This window comes from Dunckerocampus dactyliophorus, chromosome 12, assembly GCF_027744805.1.
Source record: "Dunckerocampus dactyliophorus isolate RoL2022-P2 chromosome 12, RoL_Ddac_1.1, whole genome shotgun sequence".
In the NCBI taxonomy this organism is placed as follows: domain Eukaryota; kingdom Metazoa; phylum Chordata; class Actinopteri; order Syngnathiformes; family Syngnathidae; genus Dunckerocampus; species Dunckerocampus dactyliophorus.
The window spans coordinates 9,533,020-9,560,371 of NC_072830.1; the positions used below are offsets into that span (position 1 = coordinate 9,533,020).

General features: G+C 40.6%; 2 long non-coding RNA genes and 2 other non-coding genes across 6 annotated transcripts; all 4 read left to right on the forward strand.

Annotated features, from left to right (window-relative positions):
• Positions 1–23,899, forward strand: LOC129191395 (uncharacterized). 3 transcript variants are annotated; one of them, XR_008573203.1, is made up of 7 exons: positions 1–862; positions 3,852–3,869; positions 5,700–5,825; positions 5,903–9,127; positions 9,513–9,689; positions 22,156–22,396; positions 22,472–23,899. It is a non-coding gene; the product is annotated as an uncharacterized LOC129191395 (long non-coding RNA). The 3 variants fall into 3 exon arrangements; XR_008573202.1 differs by having other exon boundaries at positions 2–862; positions 22,156–23,899; XR_008573201.1 differs by lacking the exons at positions 22,156–22,396; positions 22,472–23,899 and having other exon boundaries at positions 2–862; positions 9,513–10,452.
• On the forward strand, positions 188–351 carry LOC129191740 (U1 spliceosomal RNA). The gene has a single exon (XR_008573268.1). It is a non-coding gene; the product is annotated as a U1 spliceosomal RNA (small nuclear RNA).
• LOC129191741 (U1 spliceosomal RNA) lies at positions 2,464–2,627 on the forward strand. The gene has a single exon (XR_008573269.1). It is a non-coding gene; the product is annotated as a U1 spliceosomal RNA (small nuclear RNA).
• Positions 23,900–23,909: 10 nt separating the features above from the next.
• Positions 23,910–27,296, forward strand: LOC129191397 (uncharacterized). Its single transcript, XR_008573205.1, has 3 exons — positions 23,910–26,850; positions 27,004–27,116; positions 27,188–27,296. It is a non-coding gene; the product is annotated as an uncharacterized LOC129191397 (long non-coding RNA).
• Positions 27,297–27,352: the final 56 nt, after the last annotated feature.

The window sequence follows — 27,352 nt, forward strand, 5'->3', positions numbered from 1 at the left end:
GGAAACACAGTTGTGTTTAAGAATAATATAAATAATAATAGTTACCGTGATGCTCAGACAGTGTTGTGGTGTGTTTCGTAGGAGTAGACACCCATCCAGTATGTGTTTGCTGGTGTGCACATGATGAGCCCATCACTTAACATGGTGTTTGCGTGAAAGACGTGTGCGTGTGAGACGTGTACAACTCATACTTACCTGGCAGGGGAGATACCATGATCAAGAAGGTGGTTCACCCAGGGTGAGGCTCAGCCATTGCACTCCGGTTGTGCTGACCCCTGCGAATTCCCCAAATGTGGGAATCTCGACTGCATAATTTGTGGTAGTGGGGGACTGCGTTCGCGCTCTCCCCTGATGATTTCGTGAGAGTCAATTGGTGATATTTTGTGTTGAAGTTGTTTATGCAAAGACATTACGTTGGCCTTTCTCTGACCAAAAGTCTTTAAATGCTCTATATACAAGATGCAAAGTATACTTCATTTCCGTACTGAGGTACTTAACAGAAGGAAACGTTTAAGTCTTAGTGGGACAAGTCATCATGACAGTCTAACTTCACACCAGCAGGGGGCAGTAGTGTTACAATGGGTCAAAGAATCAGGAAGTGGTCGCATTGCGTCACGCGTGGAGGGGTGGTATCCACTGATCTGTATTATATATCTGGATAGCTCATTGGCGATGACTTGTGAAACCACACGGCCGCCATATTACCACTCGCAAGAAACACTTCACGGACATGCTTTTGCATTCGTGGTGAACTTCTTTTATTAATTCGGATTGGACACAAATTTTGCCTTAAGATGCCTGCATGTGCAGCTATTAACTGCACAAATCGCCAGTTCAAAGGCTGTGGACGAACATTTCACCTGTAAGTATGATTGAAATGTAGATTTACGATTGATAATTTAAGGGTTTTGCACTGTCGATCTCTCAGATATTTTCGATCGTGTAAAATTCCTCTGATTAAAATGTATGTCCAGAATTGATAGGTTTATATAGCTCTATAATAGCTAAGAGGAAATGTACGTATTTTTTTGTTATATCATGGTATTTCTTTAAGGGACGAAGGTTGCGTTACTTGAAGGAATGGGAGAATCTCAGTGCTTCCATGATGCTTACCAGGCATTGTATACAGTGCAGTTAGCAAGCCAGTTTGCATACAATTGACCCCGCATGACCCTTCATTTGGGAATTTTTTTTTTTTTTGCTGCTGAATAACTGACGTAAAAGGATTCATTCATATGATATGTTCTGGAAAATAATATTACTGAACATCCATACTGGTATGTTTGAAATTGCAAACAACGTATTGTCTTACCCAAAGCATGTGGTTTTGTTTCAGTGTTGTTTTTTTCTGTGTGTGTGTGTGTGTGTTTATGGTTATTACACATTATGGTTATCACATATTATTCCTGTGGTTTTTCTTCAAATATATTTCTCTGTCAGAAAAGAGGTTATTTCTATTTCATAACACAAACAAAAAAAAAATCAGAAAAAATTCAGAAAAATGTTAAATGATTTTAAAACTTGTCCAAAAGTCACTCTCTTTTATGATTCATATTTTGTACAGACGAGAGCATAGTGAATTGTATGAAAGTAAGAAAAAAAAGAAAAGGATTATGACCATGGATTTTAATGTAAAAAAAGGAATGGGATATGCAGTTAAAATTAAAATCTCTTTCTAGAGGAGTAAAAGTATGCTTTGCTATAGGGGAGTGCTGAGCCAGGGTGCAGAGTAGAATTTTGTCCCAAAGGCAATGAGAATTGGAAGGGGGAAAAGTACATTTAATATAGCCAAAAGATAGAGAATAACGTATCAAATCGTTTTTAAGGGACGAAGGTTGCGTTACTTGAAGGAATGGGAGAATCTCCCCGATTTTTAATTTAAAATATAGATGTTCTGCGAGCCTCTTCATCTGCTTTGTACACTATGTACGCTGTTTGAATGTAGTCGAGATGTGAGTGAGATGGCGATGGTAAGATGGCGTCTCTGTGGCTTCAGCGGCTTGCACGGCGGCGTGCGACGTATGAGCTATCCAGATATATAATACAGATCAGTGTGGTGTCTTTGTGCTTCATTTCAAATTTCATTTCAAAGAGAAGAGCCAGTGTGGTTGTAAATGTTTATGTCTTTATATGTTCACTTCTGATTTGACCTGGAAGATGTTTTTTTTCTTGTTATTTGAAAGCATTGTGCTTCTGCTTCCTATTGGCTAGAAATGTACCATGTGACCAGGAATGGCTTCCAAGTTGAGCGTAAGAAAGCAGCATTGTATGATTGGAAACAGAGGGTTGTGTTTAAATATAATATAAATTATAATAGGTACTGTGATGAGGAAACAGTGTTGTGGTGTGTTTCGTAGAAGTACACACCCGTCCGGTGTGTGTTTGCTTGTGTGCACATGATGAGCCCATCACTTAACATGGTGTTTGCGTGAAAGACGTGTGCGTGTGAGACGTGTACAACTCATACTTACCTGGCAGGGGAGATACCATGATCAAGAAGGTGGTTCACCCAGGGTGAGGCTCAGCCATTGCACTCCGGTTGTGCTGACCCCTGCGAATTCCCCAAATGTGGGAATCTCGACTGCATAATTTGTGGTAGTGGGGGACTGCGTTCGCGCTCTCCCCTGATGAATTTGTTTGAAACAATTACATGTCTAATAATTGGGACTAATCAATAATCTGACATGGAAGTCCATGCATTCTATCAACACTGCATTACCCCAACAATAATTGACTCTCTTCGGAGATCAAGTCACTGTTCTTTCGAACTATGCCTGTCACGGTAACAAATTTGCTGGTTGATAATCGACTTTATCGATAACATTATTTAGACCATTTTTTCATTAATTGACGTGTACTGCACATTTGAACCACTAGATGGTACTCAAGTATAGTGTACTGTACGGTGTACCTGTGTGGGACATTAGCTTGATACAGAAGTATGTACAGTGTATGTAGTATGTTTTTGCAGTTCTAGCCAAACTGTTTGTGACGCCTCAGTAAGCGTTGACTGTCGGGACGAAGGCTCCGCTGCTCCACCGCTAATTGAGAGTGTTAGGCGCGCTAATTGTTTTTCATTTTTATTCACATATCCCCTATGACAGTTGGCGCACCCTTGGGGTACGCATACCTCACTGTAGTAACCCGGGGGCTACAGCGTGAGAGGAACAAGTAAAAAACAAGTAAAAAATGTCAATCTGTGTTTAAATTGTAAATAAAAATGGACTATTTACATAGTGGATTGAACAACAAATGAAGTTTTAGGCAAATATTAAACACAGGCTTCTGTAAATAAATAGAAAACAAAAGCTAGTGGAGTTGAGTTGATCAAACTTCCTCTTCCATGCAAGAAGCCTCCAAAGGCCTTTATCCTCCTGGTGGCCGTCATCATTGGACTCATCTGCATCTTCATCTTCATGCCATCGGCACCGCCTAACCTGCAGAATCTCTCAGAACCTTTGAACAACCAGGACAGTGCAGGACCAGTGAACGTCGGGGTAAAAAACCCATCTTGTAGAATTCCAAACGGCTAAAATAAGAAGCTGCTCACAAAAAAACTGGAGCTTATCCGTATGAGTTCAAACAATGCAAAATTAGGCTGCGGAAAAGTTATGTATGAGAATGAAGTCAAAATATTATGTGAATCAAGTATAAAGGAGAAAGCTGAAATGGTTGGAAAATTAAAAAAAGTAAAAAGTCCGACAAGGAGTAGAAAGAAGAGTTGATTTAATACTACCCGTTCTACATATCTCAGCTATTACTGACAGTATTTGGGGGCAGACTGAAATATAAAAGAGAAAAGCAAAAGAATAGCTTCAGTTGAATAATAATTGTTTGTTTTACATTCACAGGTTCCTCTGGCAAACCAGGTGAGCATGTCAATCAATTTATGTTTTTCTTTGTTTTCTGCTTGTTCTTATCTTTTATTCTCCCAGCCGTTTGCCCTCCGACATGGCGTAACCGTGGCAATAGATGTTTACTGTATGTTAGCAACTATAAGAGCTGGAATGATGCTGAGGTATGCCAGTCCTTCTTAACTCGTCAAATGCCTTTTGCAATATTTTCACTCGTTTCTCTCTAGTGGCAAAAAATGTTAACGTCCTAAAAACTGCAAAAATATTTTTGTCATTTTTGTACATCCAGACTATATTCAACAACAGTATGCGCGCGCGCACACACACACACACACACACACACACACACACATACTGCACACACATTTACTGCATGCTTTGAATGGGAAAAAGTAGCACCAGACTACTATAAAAATAAAAAATTGAGAGGAAATGGTCCAAATAGAAATCTCAGTATTAAATTGCATTAGTGTACTGCACTGAGATGTGACAACATTGGTAGACGATTGGAAGACGATGCACGATATTGGCTCCACTAGGACAAGATGAGATTTTAACCATGAAAAAATGCCACAGAGCAATGCGGGTGCCTTTTGAAATGTTTATTGTCACACCAATGGACGCCAAACAATATTAACATTTTTTGACAGCAAATAAAGCACCGCCACTACATATGAGGTGCGTTATGATGGCCACAGTACCATTATTATTGATGCAAGACACCCCCTTAACCCTTTATCTTCCAATACATGCTCACCAACACTCCTGACTTTCATTCATGCTACTAACCTGAAGCATTAAAAACTTCCACCGAGTTATCGCTGGTGCTTGTGAAGTTTGCCGCTGGGCAGAATGTAAAGGAGCGTAAATAGCACTAGGTGATAAAGTCCCAACATCTACGAACTGACAAGTCTTAGGTTTGATCAAATGTAGAATTGGTACAGCTTCTGCTTGGACATGAACACGGTGGCACAGCTGTGTTGAACTCCAGTGGAAAACATACACACGTCACTCCCTGACGCTGGGAACACCGAGCTAGCTTGGATTGCAAGGCCTAGCGTGTGCATGAAGCACTTAATGTACGCTTCCAATAATCCCTTGCACACTGCCACCTCCATATTAAACTGTATTATCATTCATAGTAGTTATGCCATACATCACCACCTGATTGATTGGCTTCTGGCTGCCATGTTCACGCTTTTCTCCAAACCACAAATCTCTTCACGCTTTAATCTCGCGAGATCTCGCAACACCCCTACTAATGAGTGAATTGTGCACAAGTGCGCGGCAAGTGTAACGCACATTTAATTTGAAAGCGCATGCGGAGCTGGATAAAGCTGCTGGATGCTACTTCAAATGCAGCTACTGCCATCTTGTGGAGTTCATAAAAACTTCATCAGGAGTTTGCCTAACCAGTTGTTTATGCCAACATTGTGCCGTCCTTTATTGCTTTTTCAGGCATACTGCGTAGCCAATGGCGGACACTTGGCCTCAGTCAACAGCCAAACCATGTTCGACTTCTCTAGGGATTGACTAATGGATATTATACTTGGGTTGGGGGCTAAAGGGCTGTTAAGGAGGTGGGTGATTTAATAATCACAGGTTCATTAAGCTGTTTTTCTAATCGAAAATGTGGCTAGTGTACTGTATACCAACATTTACATGAATAGAAAATGTGGCTAGTGTATACCAACGTTGACGTTCATGTTGTAGTAAAACAGCTTGGGTGGAAATCATCTCTGCCATTTTGATGTTGTAAAAGCAGCTCACACAAGAAAAAGGCGTCGGAGCACTGCTCTGTAAGATGCCAATTTCATAGGTTGAACTAATCCTTTCATTTCTCAGAATGGTGAGCGGGAATGGATAGATGGTTCCAAGTTCGATGTGAAGGTGCATGAAGAGAAGAAAAGCAAGGATGCTGGATGGGCAGAAGGCCAGCCTGACCGCAAGAGAGATGACCAAGATTATGTGGTCAGTAAGACTGCAGAAATGCGTTCGTGATTTGTGAACACTTCAACAACCCTTCATCTTGTAACTTTTTGTCCCAGTTTCTTCACAGGGGATGGACTCTGTGATTATCAATGCAGTTGGAAAGAACCATTTATTTGTCAGAAGTGATGGGGATGGTCTCCGCTGTGTGATCCGACTGCTCCTTCAAAGACGTCAGTGCTGAAAGATCACCACTCTGTGTTCAATTCAGTTGCTTTAATGAATCATAATCAGCGTGCACATTCCCAAACAATCGGCAAGACTGGAGACGAAACAACCAATTTGTCCTCATCAAGTCAGCACGTATGTGTGGCAGGTGGGCGCCCTCTACAGGTGTGATACTCGGACCCACATGTTGGTCAATCGTGATCAAACCAAAGAAGCCAGGGGGCGGGTGCCGCTGTCCTCTGCCCCCAGGTTAATTACAAGGTAAAAAACGTAAATTACAACAGTAATTGCTCAAAAATAAAACATTTAATATTACAATGTATGAATTATATCGGAGACCAAAAGTGTGGATATGGTTTGGTTTAGCATTGACTGCTAGTTGTGTTTTTGGTGACTTCATGGAATAGGAAAGTACATTTCAAGGAAAAAAGTGGTCATGCTACCCCAATTGAGTTGCATAAGTGACTGACGCAACACAAGCCTGCACAGCGCTGTCTTGTCAAATGCACCACGTACTTTACCAAACAAGTGTACCATGTAACTTTAGACACAAACCGAAATAGAGGCAAGCTGAGGACAATTATTCTAAAAAAGTGGAGGCAGTGCGCAACGCCACACTTGCGTCAATTGCACCGTGTACGCGAACGAGGCACCGATCAACTCCTCTGTGGCTCCAGCCTGCACAGTCTGTCTCAGGAGGGGCGGTCGCTGTGTGTGACTGGCCAATCACAGAGCGTGAAGAGTGAATACATAATGAGGATTTTCTTTCATCACGATTATGGATACTGACGAGATGTACTCGTTTCATGCTTGTATTCGGCGACCAATTCGGCGACCAATAGCGACCACCCCTCCCCTGACAGACTCCCTACTTTCAGAGGGAGGAGTACGTGGTGCATTTGACAAGACAGAGCTGTAAATGGCTCATGTTGCGTTGGTCACTGCAGATATTGTGGTATATACAAGCAATTGATGAATATGGCCCTGGGTCTGGACAGCCCTAGTGAATTCTAACCCTCGTCATATATGGCTCTAATCAAAAGCTAAAAGAGTACCCCAAGTGTAGATAACGCCTCCTTAAAATTTGGTTGCATATTCCTTCCCTTCTCAGCTGGTATTTTCTCCCACTCTTTTCTTCAAGCTCTGCTTTTCCCAACAGCATATTTCAGCTCACACCATAGATTTCCAGTGGGATTAAGATCAGGACTCATCGCTGGCCAGTTTAAACCAGTCCATTTTCTCCTTTTCAACCATTACTGTGTGCTTTTGGATGTGTGCTTTGGGTCTTTTATCTTGCTGGAGAACCCATGATCTTGGGACTCAAACCTAGCTTTCTTTTACTTGGTAGCACATTTTGTTTTAAAATCCCTTGGAAATCTGATTTCATAATTTCCTGTGATACGGTGAAGGCCTCCAGTACCAGATGCAGCAAAGCAGCCCCAAAACATTGTGGATCCTCCACCATGCTTAACTATTCGGAGGGTGTTCTTTTTCCTCCGAGCTTCATTTCACCGCCTGTAAACAAATTGTTGATGCGCATTGCCAAAAAGTTATTTTTTTTGTTTCATCTTCCCACAAACATTTTCCCACAAGGATTGTTGTTTGTTCAGGTACTCGCTTGCAAAGATCAGTGGTTCTCTTTATGTCTTTTTTCCAGCAATGGGGTCTTCCTTGGCTTTCGCACATAAAGTCCTGCTTAGCTTAGTGTGCGCCGTATCGTACCAGTTGACACCATTATCCCAGATTGTTCCAGGATAGCTTGGAGGTCTTTGGATGTGTTACGTGGTGTTTTTTTTCCCCAGTTCGCACCTTCTCTCATCGACTTTCCTGTTCCCCCCCATTGAAACCTCTTAATAACATTCCGCACTGTTAAAACAGGGATACCAAAGTCCTTGGAGGGCTTATATCCTTTAGAGGTCCCGTGTTTGCTAATAGTAGGACTTCTGAGGACTTGGGACAGCTCTTTTGCCTTTGTGTACTGCCTTTGTCATTGTGACAAAGGAACAGAAAATGACGTGGCTTTTAAAACACTCAGGTCATCTAATTCACATCATGTGGTCGCTGACGGTTTAACACAGGTGAGTCAAAAAAGGGTTTTTCTCCACACGGATTTAAAGGGTGCCAATACCAGTGTCAAAGCAATCTTTCACTTTTTCAATGTTTTCCCCCCTATTTTGCTTTAAATTCTTTTATCATTTGCGGCTCTGTATCAAACATGAGATGTCAATAGCCCAAAGCTGTTTCACTAGATTCATTTTTTTCAGGAGACATTCTACATTATGTACTTAAATGTACACAATGGGTGCCAGTAATGATGACCAGGACTGGATAGACCTAATGAACAGGCTGCATGTTGGCTTTTTGGTCAGCTGCTTTCATGAATTTCAGACGGTGTATTTTGATGATGAATTTTGCTGTGGTTGACTTTGACAGCTGCAAAATTTCTCAACTGAATTCTAAACTTTGTGTTTTGACAGATTTAATTTCTTTCAATGTAATATTTTTAAACATGAAATTTTGATTTTGAATATGAAAATATTGAAAAATAAAGGCGAAAATTCAGGTGAAATTTCACAAAAACATGAAAAATGAAAAAAAAAACGAGTAAAAAAAATTCAGATACACAATTTCAATGGACTAATATGCGATGCTAAAAATTCAGTCTCACTTTAAATTCAAAGATTTATGTAACCCACATTTAAAACAAGAAGTTTAACCCATGTGATCAGTAATTACAAGTGATTAAGATTTATCAATAATAAACTATTAAAATGAGTAAAATGCCCTTTTGAATTACACAAATGAGCCTTAAAATTCATAAATATGTCTTAAAATATTGAAATGTGTGCACATTCTTGATAAAAAGTCACCTTAAAAGAGAAAATGTTTTCATGTTCCTTTACGAATAGTAAAAGTCCCTGGACACAAAACAGAGCACTTCCCCTTTAAGGGAGCGAGGCTTCTTAGCGCTAGCAGTGCAGTCGACGAGCTGAGAGCACAGAGCCAACTGCCGAGAGGAAAAGTGAAATGTAAAGTGATTAAGGATCGCTAAAAAGATACTTACCTGGTCGATGAGCCACCAGAACCACATCTTAGTGAGCAAGAATTGACTTTTGGTGAGTTTTGTTTTTTGGAACGTAGTTTGAACTGTGTGTAGCTATAGTGCAGGACGAATGTGTGTATGTGCAGAGAGCTACAAAGCACAATAGTTGTGACGCAGTTAATATTTTGCCCTTCTGAGAATGTTATGTGTGAATATACTATATATGTGTGTGAATATATATATGTGGTGTGAGGTGGGAAAATGTTTATTTGTGCTACATGTTTGAGAATGACAGTGATTTTGCCAGTTAAAACCGTCCGTAGCCAAAACGATGGAAACGTTAGCCGCCATTTTAGGCTGAGGTGAATGTCATAGCTGTGTTGAAATAAGTAAATGTGAACTTGTGATTTATGTACAGTATTTGTAGTGACTTATTATCTTCATGACCTGTCATGCAGGTCAGGTTTTTTCCGTTTTGTACCTTTTGCATTGGATCGAAATACCCGTAAGAGTGTGGGAGACACCTCTACAGTGGAGACAAGATGGCGAGCCAGATCCATGGACTACAGTTCTAGAACCTTCGTCGTGATTACAAGTGAATCCGTTTCCTCTTGGTGAACATTGCTGCCAGTGCGGTAGGAACATTGACTCTTTTATTTTCCTCATCTCAAACAAGCTTTGGATTTCCTCATCTGGATTCCACTTCAACATTTGTTTGGAAGTCAAATACACTTTGAACTGAGTAGAAAAAGACTGAAAAGTTTATCATGCTGTGTGTCCTTCAAGATCTTTGCAATTTTGTGGTGCAAGTGTGATTTGTTTTGAAATTGATTTTGGGTTGAATCATACTTGTAATTAGTTCTTTCCTAAACAAAGAGTTAACTCAACAAAAATAGAAATATCATTAGAAATTATTTACCTGTTAACCGAACCAGGGAAAAGTACTCATGATTGATAAAATAACAAGTTAAAATTATATACCGTATTTTCACAACCATAAAGCGCACCGTATTAAAAGGCGCAGTCTCAGCAACAGGTGCTATTTTTGTATTTAACACATACACAAGGCGCACCGTGCTATTTGGCGCAGGCATGCATGGTAATACATATCGACTTAACAAGCCCACTTGAAATCAGGATGGTCATCACTCAACACAACAGTCTAAGTCATGGTGCACAGCTAAAAACATCACACAGCAACGCAAACACAGACAAGACATTACCTCTATTTTTGCAGAACAATAATCTATGACTATGCATTCTTTACTTGTGTACATACTTGGGTATCTTGCTTGCTGCTGTAACAGATGAATTTCCCTGCTGTGGGATTAATAAAGTACTACTACTACTACTAACACCTACAGTATGTCACAAAAGTGAGTACACCCCTCACATTTCTGCAAATATTTTATTATATCTTTTCATGGGACACCACTGAAGAAATTAAACTTTGCTACAATGTAAAGTAGTCAGTGTACAGCTTGTATAACAGTGTAAATTTACTGTCCCCTCAAAATAACTCAATACACAGACCTTAATGTCTAAACTGCAGGCAACAAAAGTGAATACACCCCTAAGTGAAAATGTCCAAATTGGGCCCAATTAGCCATTTTCTTTCCCCAGTGTCATGTGACCCATTAGTGTTACAAGGTCTCAGGTGTGAATGGAGAGCAGGTGTGTTAAATTTGGTTTTATCACTCTCACACTCTCTCATACTGGTCACTGGAAGTTTAACATGGCACCTCATGGCAAAGAACTCTCTGAGGATCTGAAAAAAAGAATTGTTGCGCTACACGAAGATGGCTTAGGCTATAAGAAGATTGCCAACACTCTGAAACTGAGCAGCAGCACGGTGGCCCAGACCATACAGCGGTTTAACATCACAGGTTCCACTCAGAACAGGCCTCGCCATGGTCGACCAAAGAAGTTGAGTGCACGTGCCCAGCGTCATATCCAGAGGTTTTCTTTGGAAAATAGACGCCTGAGTGCTGCCAGCATTGCTGCAGAGGTTGAAGGGATGGGTGGTCAACCTGTCAGTGCTCAGACCATACGTCGCACTCCGCATCAAATTGGTCTGCATGGCTGTCATCCCAGAAAGAAGCCTCTTCTAAAGATGATGCATAAGAAAGCCCGCAAACAGTTTGCTGAAGATAAGCAGACTAAAGACATGGATTACTGGAACCATGTCCTGTGGTCTGATGAGACCAAGATAAACTTATTTGGTTCAGATGGTGTCAAGCGTGTGTGGCGGAAACCAGGTGAGGAGTACAAAGACGAGTGTGTTTTACCTACAGTCAAACATGGTGGTGGGAGTGTCATGGTCTGGGGCTGCATGAGTGCTGCCGGCACTGGGGAGCTACAGTTCATTGAGGGAACCATGGATGCCAACATGTACTGTGACATCCTGAAGCAGAGCATGATCCCCTCCCTTCGGAAACTGGGCCGCAGGGCAGTATTCCAACATGACAACGACCCCAAACACACCTCTAAGACAACCACTGCTTTGCTAAAGAAGTTAAGGGTGAATGTGATGGACTGGCCAAGCATGTCTCCGGACCTAAATCCTATTGAGCATCTGTGGGGCATCCTCAAACTGAAGGTGAAGGAGCACAAGGTCTCTAACATCCACCAGCTCCGTGATGTCGTCATGGAGGAGTGGAAGAGGATTCCAGTGGCAATCTGTGAAGCTCTGGTGAACTCCATGCCCAAGAGGGTTAAGGCAGTGCTGGAAAATAATGGTGGCCACACAAAATATTGACACTTTTGGCCCAATTTGGACATTTTCACTTGGGGTGTATTCACTTTTGTTGCCTGCAGTTTAGACATTAAGGTCTGTGTATTGAGTTATTTTGAAGGGAACAGTAAATTTACACTGTTATACAAGCTGTACACTGACTACTTTACATTGTAGCAAAGTTTCATTTCTTCAGTGTTGTCCCATGAAAAGATATAATAAAATATTTGCAGAAATGTGAAGGGTATACTCACTTTTGTGACATACTGTATGTAGCTCAAACATGTAACTCTAAGAGCATTTGTACCAAAACACTACCGCAAAGCACGCCGGGGAATGACGCGACAATACGCTAGCATGCATGCTATTGTATGTTTTTAAAAAGCCAGCGAGAGCAAAACTGAGTTGGGTTGTACTTTATTGAAGTATTTAACAATGTACTCACGTTATTTTTGATAAATCCTAATCCACAAATCCATCAAAGTCCTCATCTTTTGTATCCCAAATGAAGAGCGGGGCAAGTTCTCCATCAAACACGCCAGGTTCCCTGTCGTCATTGTCAGTCAGTGTGGTTGCCGTGCGGCGCCTCAGAAATGATGCTAGCTTTTGTGAAAGCTCGAACAGTGCATCAGACACGTTAGCCCAAGCATCCACAATCCATTAGTGAAGCTGTGTTTGCTAGCTGTCATCCATCGCTCCCACGCCGCTCGCAATGTAACTTTAAACGCCGTGTTTACATCCATTCACAAATTGTGGCGAAACTAGCACGGCGCTGCATTCCAGTGTTCGCTAGCTGTCATCTATCGCTCCCACGGCGCTCGCAACGTAACTTTAAACGCCGTGTTTACACCGATGTCCAGCGGTTGGAGTTCCCTCGTCAAGCCTCCCGGAATGATCTTAAGCTCCAGGTTCATTTGTGGTGACGCGTGTGAAAAAAACAGGTAGCAGTTTCTGTCCATTACCATGGCAACCAAGCACAACAGTAAAAGCCGACTTCTAGTGTCCCGTTGTGTGTATCGCGACCGTGCTGGTCTTCTCTACAGTGTGGTTCACCAGGATGTGGAAAGTGAGCGGCACGTCGTCCATGTTTGTGATGTAGTTGGATGGATAGATGGTGCCATTTCATAATAAAAATATACTTACATAACTACTGGGGCGTGCCTTTAGCGTCCTCAGTCACGTTCACCTTTCCTTTCCTCTATACAAGCAGCGTGTCGGCAGGCTCCCAGTCAGTCGAGCGGAGCGCTCATAAAAGTCACGCAGCAACACTTACAGATTTTGGAACTCGGTACACGCATACGGCGCTCCGCATTATAAGGCGCCCCGCCCATTTTGGACAAAATTTAAGACTTTTAAGTGCGCCTTGTGATCGTGAAAATACGGTAGTAATATTCTTTTTTATTTACTTTTCAATTTCCTGGATCACTTTATGCTGTATATATTGTATTATTCTGAAATTTGTTGTTAGTAAATTGCCGGCTCAAACTTCAACTTTTGGTCTTCAACTTTTGGTCTTTGGTCTATTTACACATTCTCATTCCACTCCTTCTGAACCTCGATCTGGTCCTGTAGTATTGTTAGTATATCGGTGTATACAAGTGCGACATTTACCTATTGTCATCTTTGCTTTCATGGAAAAATAGTCTGAAATACTCATACACATGCCCTTGAAATTAAAACAAGGCAACAATTTGAAGCATTGTTAACACAGAAATTAAGAAGGAAAAAAAGGCTTCTCCACATTTCTGCAAAATGTGGGAGCATTGGAACATAAAAACTGTCATTTTAAGACACTAATATTGATCGAACGGCTTCCTCCCTCCCTCCCCAACATGACTCTGGGATACTTTCACTGTTGAAGACCCTTAACAGGTACCCTACAAAATATTAATGCGCAAGTAGGGTTTACAGCACCTGCAGTTTCTTAGACAACCTCTGTCCACCTAGCAACGATGAATTTCTGCTAAGCTTGGAAAGTGAACTAAAGCAAACAGCAACTTCTACATTACCGAGCTCATTGAGGACTTCTACCCCCTCCAAAATGATGCCCAGCCACACACTGGAATCATTCTGTGCGAATCACAAATACTCTGAAGACGGTCTCCATTTCAACCTGACTGTTGTCAACATCCGAGTCCTGAAAAAAGTTAATAAAAACAAATATCATACAGATTAAACAATGAATTTTTTTCTTTCAAGGGATAAATGACTAATGCAAAACAGCGATCGAACTAACAATGTGTGCATTGTAAGGACTGGAGAAAAGCATCTTACATACCATGCGTTCTTTCACCACTTTCCCCAGCTCATCATTCAGGTAGACCGACAGCACACTCTTTTCACATCAGTGATGTCAGTCTGAGTACCACAAAGTACGGCAGGAAACAAAAACATGAGGAAAACCAACAGGGAGACTAAATGTTACGCACAAAATGCCACCTTAAGGAACACATTTTTTTTTTCCAAATGTAACCCTCATCTTTACCGATCAATTTTATTATACAGTATATGAATTTGCGATATGGTATTACAAATTTGTAGCTTGTGCGCTAAGCTTCAAATTGCTGCTAAAGCAAGCTGTGACCTGTGTGTGTTCAACAAGTAAAGATGTATGGTGAGCAGTGTTAGGCAAGCTACTGAAAAAATGTAGCGAGCCAAGCTACTCGTTACTCTATCGGGGGAGGGAGAGCGCGCGAGAATAGTGAAGCATGTTTTAACATGAAGTCCAAGTGCTCACGTTCAACTGTGTTCACCCTACTCTTTTTCTATATTTTCCTTCCATCCATCACTTTCCCATTGTTATGTTCCAAAGGTGTCTAGGGTAGGTTGGGGCAAACAAACTCTGAGACAAAATACCACGACGTGAAAAATAACGCACTGAGAGGTCAAAGGAAAATGAAGTATTTAATTCCAGGGAAAAAAAACAATCCCCCATAAACTGGGGCTGGAACAAAAATCAATCCTCAAAACCAGGACGTAAAAAAAAGCTAGTGTAGCAAAATGCTCAAAAATACAAAAAGGGAAAGACAAAAGACTCACCGGAAAATGGTCAGAGTAACCAAACATGCCACAACTAGGAAACTGTCCATCACTCACTTGCTACTGGTGACACATGGTGTCATAAAGATAAAAGGCATTGACTCTGGTTAGATGGTTATATTCCCAATTATGTGAACAGGGAAAATAATAAAGTAGGTGGGGGTGCTGCTATATATGTTTGTAAAAATCTCACATATAAGGTAATAGAAAATATGACTAACAATAAATGATGTGTTAGAATGTATATCGATAGAAATTCATAACAAATAAGAAACATGTTATTTATAGACAGAAATTCTCATAAATCCAAATAAACACAAAACAACCGATTAATTTCTCAATAGAATTTAAAGTATGAGTATTTACACTCAACCATAACAAGACCCATCAGAATTACAATGCACAGCGCTACGCTTATAGATAACATTTTTACAAATAATATCCATTCTATAAACATTAGCGGCTTAATTGTATGCAACATAACGGACCATCTACCTGTCTTCACATTGTACGACTGTGATAACTATCATAGAACACCCCAAAAATCTGCATTTAGATGATTACGGACTGAGGAAGCAATAGGCTCACTTGAATCGAACTTATTACAAAAAGAATGGAATTGTCTGATTCGTCTAGTCAGCAAAAATAACATAAAATCTCCATAACAATGGCTATATGTGTATATATAGTGTATAACGGAATAATATATAAAATACATACTACAAGTAGTTGATAATACATTTATTTAATAGTTTTGATTTGCTTTTGGTTTTAATGCCAAAACAACTCTTCCCTCTCTTAAAGACAACAGGCGATATCACATTGCATTCACAACACTTTCATTGTGATTTCCACGTTATGACACGCATTCTCTGTTGACTATATAATTGAAAGATATCAAAGCAATTTTTTACTTGGATTACCATAAAATAATAGAATAATTTCAATATTATTGTTTATAGTCGTTGAATTTGAGTCTCTCCACTATATTGTACAGTGGACTGGGACAAAATTTTGGTTACGAACTTTACCGCCCCATTAAGAACGTCCTTTTTTTTGTTTAACACCCAGCAGGTGTCAGTATTGAGCAACACAGTACTGAAACAGTTTGGGTAATATGTATCTTATTTGATATTAATACAGAGAGAGGAAAATAATACTACAAATAATATTAATAATAACACTATAATAAAATTGTCACGTCCTGCAGGACAGGAGCGAGTGTGTCATGTCCTGCGCTCTTATTTTGGGTCGCACTTTCTCCGGGGAGGAAGTGGCAGCCGTGTCACGTCTGGTGGCAGCGCAGCTGCGGAAGATTATCGTTAGTGGTGGTTAAAAGGACAGAACTTTGGTACGTGCGGCGCTGGTTGATTGTCATTGCTCCTCGTCACCGATCCAGAGCTGTCACCTAAGGATTTGACTCACTTGTTGTACTTCGTCCATGTTATTTCGCCCACAGAGCTTTTCCCTCTGTCGCTTTTTATTTGCACCTTTGCAACTGTGAGTACCTGTACTTGCTTGAGCACATTAAAGCATATTTATTTGCAAGCCGCTGCTGCTTCTCTGCATTCTGGGGGTCAAGCTTCCGACAGCTCTGCCAAAACGTGACACAAATATTATAATAATTATCTATATTCTATTATACAGTCCTGTGTCCTTCAAATACTCTATCACCGCCCTCCGTGTATCTCTAACCCCCTCACCAACTGTTCCTAAAATACCCTCAATGCTCCATTCCTTTCCTACCTTAGTCCCTGTCCCTTAACTTAACACGTTCTTCCCTATATTTCTTGCAATGTAGCAATATGTGTTCCACATTGTCTATCTTCTTACACTCCATACATACTTTCCATTTGCATTGACCTGCCAAAAACATTGTTTTATTTATTATTTATTTTTTTAGTTAACACTGCTTCCTCTTTTCTGTTTTTCCTCTTCACCCGGTGTGCATTGATAAATTTTTGTACTCTGATATTTCCTTCCGCTGCTATCCCCGTCCCACCTGCTTTGCCATTTTTTTTATAACTGCCTTTACTTCACCTTTGCCAGTGGGTGCATTTATAATATCAGTCATTCCAATCCCTGTTTTAGCAATTCTATCTGCTCCCTCATTTCCTTCCACCCCTACACGTGCAGGCACCCAGCAGAGCCTTATTTCTATTTTTAACATACATAATTGGAATAGGCTTTGATGTATTTCTAATAATAAATCCTCTCGACTTGATTCCATATTTTTAATACTATATAAGGCTGCCAGAGAGTCCACATAACATACCACTCTATCTGGCTTTATTTCCTCTATCCATTGCATGCCTGGCATCATTTCCGCTGTATAAACTGAAAGCTGATCTGGCAGGCTTTTCTTCGCACATTTATCTTCTACCTTCTCCGCACGAGTCTTCCATGTGCCTTTCTGATCCAACCATATACCAAGGTATTTAAAAGTGTCCACTTTGACCATGTTTTGTCCATACAGCTTCCAGCTCAGATTTTTCATACCTTTCTTCCTGGTAATCATCATATAGCACCACTTATGTACATCCTCATACGACCATTGTTCTATCTTCTTTATTGCTTCCTTGATTTTACTTGCCATGTTTACGGAATCTGCTTGCCCAAATAGCTCCGTCATCCCAGTCTTTCTGTCCAAATTCATAAAAATATCATTAATCATAACATTGAACAAAACTGGGCTAATTACACTCCCCTGTGGAATACCGTTTGCTGTATTATATTCTTCAACTTTTACTTTAAGTTTTCTGTCCGATAGGAAGCCAAGAACACAGTTATGAAACTTACCTCTAATTCCTATTTTGTTCATCTTAATTAAAATGTAGACCTTCCCACCACATGGAGTCATCAGCCTTGTCAATATCAAAGAATACAATATTCATCAACTCTTTCATTTTGAAGGTCTTCTCTATTTCATGACTTACTTTCACTACAGCATCCATTCTTGACCGTCCTTTTCTAAAACCACACTGACATGTTGCAAGTAACTCGACTTTCAAGGAAACAATTAAGTCTCCTGACTAATACTTCCTCCATCCATTTGCGTAGACGTGATGTTTGAGCAATGGGTGTCTAGTTCTCAGGATGCTTTGGATCCTTACCAGGTTTATTAAATGGTAATATTAATGCACTTTTCCAGTGTTTCGGTGTTTTCCCTTCTTCCCATATCTTATTAAATAAACAGTCAGCTGGGATAGGCTCCAGCTTGCCCCCGCGACCCTAAAAGGGTGAAGCGGCATAGAAAATGGATGGATGATATTCTTTCCAGCGTATTTTCAGGTAATTTCTGGAACATAACATAACTCAACTGGTCCTCTCCTGTTGCAGTACTTATACGTTTATTTAATACTATTAGCAATTCATTTTAATTTCAGCATCCATCACACCTTCTTCCTTATCTTGTTTTAGGAACACATCCCTATTTTCTTTCAGCATCTTTTCTTTCCTTCGTCTATGATTATCATCTAGATTAGGGGTGTCCAAACTTTTTCCAGTGAGGGCCACATACTGAAAAATTAAGGATGCAAGGGGCCACGTTGATATTTTGTCAACCAACACACAGATATGCGAAGAAGCTATATGTAGCTCAAGAAAATAATGCATTTCAGCTTTGCAATATAGGTGTACTGCTACTAAAAATGAAGTTTTTTTTCCCATAATAATGACTTTATTCTTGTTTATTCTTTATTCTTGTTCTTCATTCGATTATGACTTTTTTCTTAATATTTTGACTTTATTCTTGTAAAATTACAGCTGTTTTTTCCATTTCTGCCATTAAAAAAAAAATTCCCAACTATTTCATTTCAGCTTTCCTCTTTTCAATTTTCTTCTCGTAATTGTAACTTTATATCTTTTAAAAAAATAATGTATTTTTTCTTTACTTCAACATTGTTACTAAACTTAACTCTGGTCAAATTTCAGCTATTTTCCATTTCTGCTGGGGTTTTTAAATTTTCCAAATATTTCAACTTTCTTCTTGTGTATTTTCTTCTCCAAATATTTTGACATAGAAATTCTGTATTTATAAATTTTACTCCAACTTAAGTTTCCAAAAATTACAACTTTATTCACTGTTTTTGACTTTCTTTAATATTTCAACTTCATGCTATTAAAATTAAATGTTTCCTCATCCTATTACTTTATTCATGTGAAATGATGGCTTTTTTTTCTTGCTAGATTACAAATCCTCTCTTAATATTTTGACTTTTCCATTTTTGCTGCTGTAGTTGAGTTTTTTTAGTTTTCTTGTTAAATTAAATTTTTAGACTGTGCTGCGGGCTGATAAAATCACTGCCGCGGGCCACAAATGGCCCTCGGGCCGCACTTTGGCCACCCCTGATCGAGATGGTCTCCACTATGCACACTTGCAGACTTTTCCGTTACCTTCTAAAACAGGTATTTTAACAAACTTCCTTTCCCGCTCATCTTCTTCAGCATTGACCACACATCTCCTATCTTGACTCCAAACCAGCAATCCCTCCATGCATTTTGTTTACTCTTCTTAATTACTCTTCGAGCTAAAGCTTTTTTTCTCGACTGAGGCTCTTCCTTAGTCGTCTTAGAGCACTATTCCGCTCTTTTATAGCTTTTGTGCAATTACTGTATCAGTCCACCACGGGACCATCTTCCTTTCCCCTCCAACTGACTTTCAGGGTATACTTTTCACTGCTGCATTTAGTATCTTATGTGCAATCTTGACTCCACATTCCTCAATAGCACCTTCTATTGGGATTTGCTGCTTGACTGCATTCCTCCCTGAAATTTCCCCAATCTGCTTTTGAAAAGCACCACTTTTAATGTCTGGGCCATTCTTGGATATGTATTTCAGTATTTATTGAACATACAGTACATGATCACTTCCAATACTTGTGTTTTTCTTTACATACACAGGAGCTTGCCAAATTATGTGAAACCAGAGTTAAGTCAATACATGACATTGTATTTGACCGTATATCAATTCTTGTACCATTTCCCCGTTTCAGCACGCTAACTGTCTGACATCCATGAATTCTTCCACAACAACTCCATTGTGATCTGTTTGCTTACTACCCCATAGACTGTTATGTGCATTAAAGCCCCCACACCACCATATCTCTTTATCGCCATGCCTCCTTATTATCTTCTCCAATGTTTCAACATCTAATAGTTTACAGGGGTTGTTTACATATTTAACATATGTTAACAATGATTACCTTTCTGTTTGATTGATGTATTTCAATAATCACACATTCTATTTCTGTTCAAGTTGCTATTCTACTAAATGTTATTCCGTTCCTCGCAAATGTTGCACAACCTCCCCTTTGGTTTTCTTTCCTGTCAAATCTCACTGACCCACATCCATACAACACAACATCCAGATGCGGTCGAAGCCATGTTTCTTGCACGCATATAATATCAGGTCTTTTCCCAGGTTCTGTTATACATTTCCTAAGTTCTTGTCCGCTCGCTGTTAAGCTTCTTGCATTCCATTGTAGGATGTGGAGTACTTTATGAATTGAATTAAAGTACTGAGAGCCTGCATCATTGTGTATAGTCAACATACTGTGTATTTCTTCCGCTTTCAGGTCCTTTATGTTTAAAAATTGTTCTGCAGCTTCCACAACCGTTGTGATCCTGTCACTTTTCCTTTCTTGCCTGGTGGCCACATTGATAGCTTTACATGTTAAGACTACAAAGTTATTTTTCTTTACAACTAAGGTGTCTTCTGCTATTGCACACTTATGGTTACATTTCTGTTGGGGGGCAGGCCATTGTAATTGAGATCTTCTATGGCCTGCTCTCAGAGGAAGTCCTACTGCATGTCCTGTATGCTCAATACTAGTTCCCTTCCACTTCACACATACCTATGTTCTTCACTGCTTCAGCATGTGATACCTTGTTCTCTATTTTATATCTTTGCACTTTTTTTTGGCATGTCTTTGGACTTCACATCCAGCATATGCGGCACTATGTTCTCCTCCACAGGTGCAACATTTTAGCTTAGCATCGCTAGCACACTTCCCATAATTGTGTTCTCCACCACATTTTACACACCTTTGCCTCCATTGGCATTGCTGTGCTGTGTGTCCCATTCTCTGACATTTAAAGCATCTTAGTGGCTGTGGGATGTACTCCCTCACCCTCAAATTCATACACCCTATACGTAGCTCATGTCTTTCCCACTTTTTACTTCTCCTCTATGGTTTGGAGTAGTTTAACCTCTTATTTTTGCCACCTCTGATTTCTCTTCTCACCTAATCCATAGACATTTCCAACAGTGCATTTGGTATAACTCCCCTTATCGCTGCTGCCACTCCTGGTATATGTGCTTTTATTTCTCCACCATCAAGGTACTTCAGCTTCATAATGTTTTCTTGCTGTTTTCTTAATTTACTGTTGATATTCTTCTGTTATTGAGCATTTTGGCGTATTTGACTTTCCCTATTTCCTTTTCAATTGCTTTAGTCAGATGAACTGGGTGAAAATGTCCTTTATCTTTGCTCATTGTAATAATAACTTTCCATTCTTCACTAGTGTCTTTACTCTTTGTTTTAGCTCGTATTTTTTTCCTTTGTCTTCCGTCATTATCTTTTTCGCTGCTTGCATGATGTTTCCTTGTCATTTTTATCTGTGTGTAGTCCATCTCATCTGCCCGTCATCACTACCATCATCTGATCTACAGCCCATTGTTACACTCATGGTATAGTTTGGTTGCACCCGCACAGCTGCTCGTATGTCTTTTGGTTAGTTATAAGTCGTGGTGCACAGGTCTCGTCGTACCGGGCCGGTATAGGCCGTCAGCCGAGAACTATGCAGTCCACTTCCTAAAACTCGCCTCCACTCAAAAATCAAACCTCACAAAAAGAGATAAAATGCACTGTGAATGGAAAGGTAACAAGAGGTAACCTCTACCATAGGTGACTGTAAACCTTACAGATGCACAACATTTAGCCAACAGGTGTGATCAGTCAAAAGGTACAGAAATGTGGAACAAATCCCAGTCGCTATGAGACTCTACTACCTTCAATCATTTAAAACCCATCTCAAACAATGGCTTATGAGGAAGCAGCTTATGAGGAACCAGATCTACAGTATATCCATTCATTTTACTAGAATGTATCTTATTGTATGCCATGATTGTGTTTTGTCTTATTGTCCATGTATTGTCTTTGTCACACAGTTCTCTTGTTTTTTCTTTGTCTTATTCTTTGACCTGCCAGGGACTACAAATGTAAAGTAGCCTTTGGGCTAATTCTGGCATATTTACACACAAGTGTCCCTTTTCAAATAAATAAAAGAATAATTCCTTATCTCGCACTCTTCCTTTTCCCTGAAAGCCCGCCTTCCGACCAAGCACAGTCCTCAAGCCTACTACCGACGTCACGTCCCTCCATTCTCTCTTCCGCCGCTTCCTCCCAAATCTTTTCTGGCAAAGGTCTAGGAAGACCACATGGATTAAGAAGGCCTAATTGCGGATGAGCTGAAGGTGTGCTGGCCAGAGCAGGTGGGAGGAGTCCTCTGCAGGACTGCAACGAGACAGCAGGGGGTAGCAGACCAAGCAGCGTGCAAATCATGAGTGTGGGTACCATGTACACAAAAATGTACAATATTTATTTTTGTATGGCTCGAAGTAACGAAGCAATCAACACACAGTTCTAAACACAATGGCTGAGCACACGGCACAGATATGCCAAAGCGCACTCTGGCTTGGTCACACATGATGATTGAGAGAGTCGAGGGCAAACTGCTTTCTGCCTCCTTTATGCCAGCTCCACCTGATACCAATCACCTGCACCTTCCAGGTGTGTCACCACTCTAATAAAACCCTATTTTTTAAGTGATGTAATTAAATATTCATGATTCACCCTATTGTCAAGTTCTTCAGGACTTTCACCAGCTGTAACTTGAGAAGGCCGAGAAGATTGCAGAGGACGCTTTATCAACTCCAGTAGATTTTCTTGAGTTTATTTTGCACCTCAACTATTTACAGGAGTTAGGTTGATAACCTTAGAATCAGAGAGGAATAGCATCAAATTATTACCCATTACTGCAGTTTGTAACTTAGGAACAATAGACGTCGCATACCAGTGGGCTCTCTGGTCTTCTCTTGTTACAGTCATTTGAATAGTTGTGACAAAGATACTCAAATGTCGAAAGGTACTTTAAGAGTCTTTTTTTCTTTCTTTCCATTTGTTTACTTTGTACAACCCCCAAGTATTAATAATGTGTAATAATGTGTGTCATAGGTCGTCACATTAGTATTGAAATTCATCACAATTGAAATTCATCACCATTGCCACATAAGTTCTATGCATCATAATTGTCATGTTCTTTGATAAATATGCGTACAGTCATGTGACACTTATTTTTAACTATATTCTCAACCAAGCCAAATTTGACAGAACACCTATTTGAATCCCTTATTGAAGTCTATACTCATTATATATAGTCTTATTAATATCGCCTTAAATTGTATTTCGAATTCCCCTATCAGTCCATCCAAACCTGGACTTTTATTCCTACTTAACTAATTGCTATTTCTATCTCGCTTCTATTTCTTTCTCACTAATAAATTTATCTTCCTCACTGACCTTTACACTCACCTTTTCTAGAAGTTGTTCCATGATGTCTTTAGCTATCTTTTCCTCTTTAAATAGGTCTCTATAAAACTGCTCTACTCTCTCCACTATTCCAAGTGCATCAGTCATAATCCCCCCCTTACCTTCGACCTCCCCTATAAAGCTCCTTTTCTGATTTGTTTTTTCTAACCCCAGAAAGTAGCCGCTACGTTTTTCTCCCTCCACGCTTAATTCATACTTTAAAGTGACATACGTCCTTTATCTTTTCCTATTTGTTCAGTCTCCTTATCCATCCCTCAGCATCCTCTCTTTCCCTCTCTTTCCTGCTCTTATCGCTACTAAATTTGAATCACTCTTTTAACCTTTTCCCACCATTTCCCAATATTTCCCAATATTATACTCATACACGCTATCGTTCAACCAGATTGCGATGCACGCTTCTACTTGATTTTTATATTTAGCGTCGTGCAATAAACTCCCATTCAAACACCAGCTTCCCTCCTGTCCTTCTCTTAAGGTCAAACACACAATTGAATTGTTTCTTATTGCAGTCGTTCCTATCCACTGTAAATTTTCCACACATCCAACCTTCTACACCGCACAGTAAAATCCCCAATCATCACACAGTTCCATTTCATAAACTGCTTCAAAACACCCCCTTTCCCTTTCATCCTTAGGAGCAGCTCCACAGCTGATATTTTTTCCCACCATATTGAACCTCAACCTCCACATGCCTCCCCCTCGCATCCCGCCCACAGTCCTTTACCTCTTCCGCCACTCCCTTTCTAACCAATATTGCCACCCCTTTGCATTCTTCTCTCCATTATTTGCAAATATTTCCCCAATCCACTCCTTCTGAAATTAATTTGTAACCACCCCATCCCAGTTAGTCTCCTGCAGACAGACGATGTCCTCTTTACATCTTTGTATGTATGTAGCAGTCTCTCTTTGCTTCTCAAACCATCCCAATTAAATGAAGAAATTGTCACCACTGGACCCAAAGAAAAGAAAATGAAACCCACCACTTCTATTTCTACATTAATTTGATCTATTTTTTAAGTCCCTCCGGTCAGCTGTTCTCCCCGTGCCACCACCTTTGCACTATCATGCCCTCCTCCCCCTTATCTGACCACTCACTTATTTTTTTTTGTCCTGTCCAGCCATTATGGCAGATAGTGTTGTTGATCTAAATGTCCTCACAAGCGAAACAGATTTGCTCTGCCAGGGAAAAGTTTAAGATACTCTTCCCCTGTTATACAGAATTTATTTGACATTATTTGATGTTTTGTTGTTATGCAAATTTGGAGTGGCTGGGTTGGAGCGGGAGGGGATAGAAAAGAAGAGAAGAGAAAAGAAAACAGAGGGAAGAGTGCGGGGAAAAGAGGGGGACAATACAGAGAGAGAGACAAGGACAACAGCAACAATTGCAGCGACAATAACAAAACAACAGAAACAAACAGGACTACATCATAAAATGTCTGTGATGACCATAAAGACCATGATAGTGAGGACAAAATAATAACAAGCACACTGATAATACTGAATTGAAACAGCCATACATATTAGTGGTAATAGTAGTAATGAAAATATTAACAATAACTGTAATGCACACAATTGTAATAACTAAAATAAGCCGACATCACCATCACTGAAAAAAAATCAACGCTTTAACACTCTGGATAAATCAGCGAGTTATGTGGGATAATACGTGTGTACTTTGAGTGTGTATATGTACGTGAACGTGTAATTGTCACTGAGCATGTATGAAAGGAGAGGGACTGCCCCCCCCCGTGAAGACCAGCAGGGGACCGCAGAGAGGCAACCCCGACCAGAAACGGGGCGCCAGCAGGCAGGAGTACAGCCAAGACCGGCAAGAGACCACACCCCAAAATAGATGAATGGACAAATAAATGAAAGAATAAAATAAGAAAGTGACTGAAAGGTAAAGGGGTAATAAAGGCAAAGAAGCATGCTGAAATGAAGGAGGTTTGATAAACTGACAAGACGGGACGGGGTAGTGTGGGGTAATGCCCACTGGGAGGCGCTATTGGGTAAAAGAAAAGAAGGGGAGTCATTGGTTTACTGTCAGAGTAGGATTCAGTAACACAACAGTAATGTAGGGGGTTTAAAACAAAATGGTTAATCTTCCTGGGATTGATAAAAAATTAATAAATATAACGGGTAAATATATATATGTAATTAAAACTTAAATAATACCAAGGTAAAAGGCTACCAAGGTAAAAGGCTAAAGGTCAAGGATTGAAGGCTCTTCTTGGATGAATGAAAAATAAACAAATCAGTAAAAACATTGAAGCGAGATTAAATTAAGGGCGGATGGATGAACAACAAGAAGGGGAGAGTATTGGAAGAAATAACTGGGGTGTCTTTCCAGGGTCGTGTGTGGCAATGTCCACTAGGGGGAGAGATTTGGCAAGATTAAAAGATTTGGGGCGTTAGAAATAAATAAAATGTAAAGAACAGAATAAGGTTCAAAAAACGAAAATGAAAAATATCAAGGAATAAACAAAGTAAGTAGATAAATCACAAATAAAAATAAACAAACACTTGCAAGCGGACCTAATTAGGCACTCTCATAGGGCGTTATGGGGTGGGGGGTGTCATCGAGCTATATTGAACTCATGCTGTAAAGAAATTTGAATCCGGGTTGTAGCGACGTGCACGAGCCAGTGCATCGACGGTGGTTCTCTATCTATGCACTCGCAGAGAGTGTTAATAGCAGGAGTCATTAAACTTCACCACGCTAACCCTAACCCTATGAATTTATCTCCATCTATGAATGGCAAGGGTTGGAATGTGGATGGAGAGATGGATGGAGAAGGATACCCCAAAGTAAGCATTATAGTCATCAGTCACAGACATCTGTGGTCAGGAAATCCTTTGAGAGACTGATGCTGAGCCACCTGAAGGACATCACAGACCCCCTGCTGGACCCCCGAGAGGGCAAAAGGTCCGTGGTTGATGTGGTCATCATGGGACTGCACTACATCCTGCATCACCTCGACTCCCCGGGTACGTATGCAAGGGCCGTGTTTGTGGACTTTCAACACCGTCATCCCTGAGATCCTCCACCAGAAGTTCTCCCAGCTCACCGTGCCAGCCTCCCGCTGTCAGTGCATCACCAGCTTCCTGGCTGACAGGAGTCAGCAGGTGAGACTGGAGAGCATCACATCAGCACCTGGACTACCAGCACTGGTGCCTCCCCCAGGGGTGAGTTCTCGCTCCACTGCTCTTCTTCCTCTACACTAATGACTGCACCTCAGGGGACCCTTCTGTGAAACTCCTGAAGTTTGCAGACAACACGACAGTCATGCGGGACAGCGGAGATGACAGTGGACTTCAATCCTCAACAGCACAGTGTCTAATGTGGACACCTTCTGGTTTCTGGGAACCACAATCTCTCGGGACCTGAAGTGGTCTTCCCACATAGACATGGTACGTAAAAAGGCCCAGGAGAGGTTGTACTTTCTACGACAACCCAGGAAGTTCAATCTGCCCCTGGAGCTGCTGATCCAGTTCTACACCGCAATCATTTAGTCTGCTCTGTGCACTTCCATCACTGTCTGCTTTGGATCTGCAACCAAACAGGACAGGAAAAGACTATAAAGGACTACCAGGTCTTCAGAAAAAATAATTGGAGCCGACCTTCCCTCCATATGTGACCTGTTTCGGTCCAGGGCCAGTGGGCCTAAACCCGATAGGTGGGGCAGTTTTTAGATCCTTACTTCCTAGCTCATGCCTCCCACACCAAACATCTTTCCCCACCTTCCAGGAACGACTTTACTCTCGTGACTGGGCATGGGACACAGGTTCAGGCTTGATCACCCTGTAGTTGGCTGCCTTTCATGAGGGTGTCTCATGTTGAAAGGCTGAAACACCCACTGATTCAAAGGTACACTACTTATTATGTGTCCCAAAATTTACATCCTTCCCATGG